We start from the raw sequence: 3,996 nt of genomic DNA, 5'->3' as shown, positions 1-3,996 counted from the left end.
AGATTGGAAATGTCCAAGTATCGTACCAGAAGCTCAAAATTATCGTATTTGGAAGAAAAGTATCGTACATGAGTAAAAACGTACAGAATCCAACTATTTATTTACTAGACTAGAACAACAACTTTTTGACAACCTTCAAATTACCACAATAAATAAATAACTATGCTAGGGCCCTATGAAATACGTTTTATTTTTTCCCAAATTCAAACATTTTTGGATTCTGTTTTTTTTTTTTTACATTTGAATTTTTCTGGACTCCTTTTTAACTGGTTAAATTAAATTGTATTAACCAAAAGCACGTCTAATTAAATAATGAAACGTATACAATTCAACATCAAATGTATTAAAAAGTTTAACAAAAATTACATGTTTAGGGTCTTATGAAATGTTTATTTTTTCACCTTGTTTATTGTTACCAAATCCTGTTTTAATATGTCTAATTATTTGAATGCATGAAAACTACTTTTATTTATAGCCTTATGAAATGTTTTTTTCTTTAGAAATTCTGCGTTGTGTATTTTAATTTTTCTGGTTATGGAATGAAGGCATAACACATTAATTTAATGTATCTTTTAATTAATGATAATTAAACAAATTTCTATTTTTTGGCAAACAAAGGGTATTTACAATTAAATTTAAAACATGGAAGAAATATTGTGATTATTCCTTAATAATTTTAGTAGTAGTAGTTGTACGTACATTCTACTGAACAATAGTAATACATTTCTGGCAGAAACTATATATTTTTGACTCTCAGAGCAGTTCTGGGGATGTTGTTCATGTATTTATGTCCTATTTAGTGAGAAGGCAGATACTGAAATCACCGCGAGCTTCAGTATGTGTGTAGTAAACAAAACCGCGTGACATTCATTCAGACCATAGACTATGATTCAGACAGACACAGAACATGCAGGATTTATATTTAAATAGCCTTTTTGCGGCTTAATATTTACAGATACTAGACCATATCACGATTTAAGTGTAATGACGTTCCTTTGATTAATTCATCCAAACTTTGACAAATTCCGTGACATTCCGCGTTATACAGTAAATTCCGTTGACTGGATTCCGCGATTCCATCCGTGTTTTCCGCAATCTGGAAATCATAGGGCCCTAGGCGTACTTTGTGGGAAGGTCCAAACTCCACCTCCAGTCGCTGTCATCAGAATCCTGCGTGTTGCCAGATGTTGAGGGTCCTGAGGTGTGCACCAACCCATTTAAAGCATCTGTAATGAGCCGATTTCATGGCTTTGTTTTGATGAGGTTGACTTTGGAAAAAAACACGTTCTGAAATTTCGAAATTATCGTACATTATGGGATTTTTTTCATTATTGATCGTACATCGTACAGAGGTAAAAATTATCGTACAAATACGATAATTATAGTACGTCTGGCAACACTGCGCGTGCATGAGGCTAGTAATTTGCATAAAACACGCCCAGACCATCTCCATATAAGGGCTTTCCGCAATGCAGCACTTGCCCAAAGAAACAATAGAAAACCATGTCACCGAAGCAAACATATCCATGCGCTCTCTTCTGAGAGCACGCGCCGCAATATCTTCAAGAATTGCCAAGTGTGCCATGAATCATAGGCGCCGATCCGAGCACCATTAATTTAAACCAGGCTTAGTTTTTGTAACAGAGGTTCTGGAGCAAGACAAATTATTCTTGTCGTTGGATTTTAAACAATGGTTGTTAAATGTTTTAAGTTATCATTTTCTCATGGTGAGCTGAATGTAAAAGGGACTTTAGGTCAGTGTGCCGAGCACCCACTGGCAGAAAAAGAAATCGGCGCCTATGCCATGAATCCTAAAGGGTGAGACACAATAATAACCCTTATCTACTGATTGGCTTCATCACTCTGTCCCCTCTCCACCAGTAAGCTGGTGTGTGGTGGGCGTTCTGGCGCACTATGGCTGCCGTCACATCATCCAGGTGGATGCTGCACACTGGTGGTGGATGAGGAGATACCCCCTGACAATGTAAAGCGCTTTGAGTGCCTAGAAAAGCGCTATATAAATGTAATGAATTATTATTATTATTATTATTATTATTATTATATAGGCCTAGATCAGGTGATTGTTGTTTGGACATCTCATTACGCACATCTGTATATAGTAAAACAATAGATATTCTTAAGATGTTCTCCGTGTCACAACTTGTATTGTATGTGATTATAGCGTATGTGATTATTGCATACGTGTGCTTTAAATTGTTCTTACATTTTTTCGTACATTTAGAATACATTTTAATACAAAAGTTTTAGTGAATCATAATTTGTTCGTGAAAACGTTCGTGCGCATGCTTCGTGAATGAGACCCATTGTGCTTGTACCAGCACTGCCAGGATATAGTTCAACAGAAGTTTCTACAAGGTTTCATTATGCTGAATAAGATTGGTCTTTATCTACATAGCCTAGTTTAATAGTCTCACCTGTTCAGCTCCACGGACCTTTAGAACCAGTGATGCAGGTCAGTGACTATATGAAAAAAGTCTGCTAACAGGGCTTAAGTGTCTTGTTTCTCTACAGTTACATTACTTTAAAATAGCAGATAGTTAGTTATAGATAAGTAGGCCTATATTTTTCCTCTGCTATGAATTTATATATGATTGTGCTTGTGTTTTCCAGAGCGACACCTTCATCTACTGGTCATCATGACAATCATCATCATCTCTTTCTACCTCATCAAATAATGATTCCATCCCCATTTCGGGAAACCAGGAAGTATGTCAAGGCAATGCACGCCAGTTTTGGGGACTTAAATAAAATGTTATCTTTCGTTTTACTAATACACGTTTTCTTATTTTTGTAAAGGATGTCTAGGATAAAATGGCACAAATTAAATCTAGGTCACCCACTCATCCTACATGTTTGTACAGGACCCGAGTGAAAACAGGTCAAACCGGAATGCTTAGGAATAACTGTAAGTGAGAGGAAACACCCACAGGACGTTCAACATTAACACAGACTGATGAATACAACACACTAAAATAACCCAGAGTCTGCTGAAACAGATATATAACTGGCTGATTTTATGCAGTTTCATTTATGAGGTTTTTATCAGTCTGCCTAAAAATAAAGTCATGTTTACAAGGATCTTCAGACATTTTCCACATTCTGCCTCTTTAAGTGTTAAAGGTCCCATATTGTACACCTTTCTAGAGTTTTATTTTAGGTTTTGATGTCCTTAAGAATGTATATTTGCGGTATAAGTACCCAAAACCATCTCAATATATTTTTTCCAACTCCTCTCTCAGGAGCTCTGCTGAGAAAAGGTCGATTTTGGCTTGTCTAATTAATATTCATGAGCCTCTCTTCTGATTGGCCTGTTGTTTTCTGAGTGACGCACGGTCAGGCCAACCACAGGTAACTAGAGTCAGCCGACGTCACAGCTCTAGCTGGAGGCAGCAAAACAAAGAGACTGGAGGCGGCCCATTCAAACCAGCGCAGATTCGGCTACATAAGGAGCTTAAAATATCATCTTGTTGTGATGTTGGGTGCCAGAACCGACGTAATACAGCTGCAACTGCCAGACAAAAAACCGACGACAACTGTGGTTAAACGCGATAAAACGAGCAGACTGGACAGAAACGATCGTCAAAAAATGCTCGCGTTTGCAACACACACTTCTTATCAGAAAAGGTTCAATAAAGTATTGTCTTTTGTTGTTATGGGCGCGTCTACAGATTTATTGACATATGTCTATGTTTCTTGCATCTCACGACTATGTCGTGTATGAAATAATGTCTGTGTGCATGTGTGTAAAACAACAAACTGACGATTTATATATATAATCATTTGTAATTGTATATACATTGTTGTGATTAATTGTGGCTGGAACAATAATGTAGCTGTAAAAATAGTTGCCTGCTGAAACTGAAATATATATATTCATCTTCATCATGACTAGATAGACACGGTGAGTTTGTCTTTACTATACATATACACGTTAGATGTGATCCACCTCATAGTAACAATCCTGTCAGATCGTCC

The sequence above is a fragment of the Sinocyclocheilus anshuiensis genome, unplaced genomic scaffold, assembly GCF_001515605.1.
Source record: "Sinocyclocheilus anshuiensis isolate Anshui unplaced genomic scaffold, SAMN03320099.WGS_v1.1 scaffold923, whole genome shotgun sequence".
NCBI classification, from domain to species: Eukaryota; Metazoa; Chordata; class Actinopteri; order Cypriniformes; family Cyprinidae; genus Sinocyclocheilus; species Sinocyclocheilus anshuiensis.
This window is presented reverse-complemented; position numbering follows the sequence as displayed.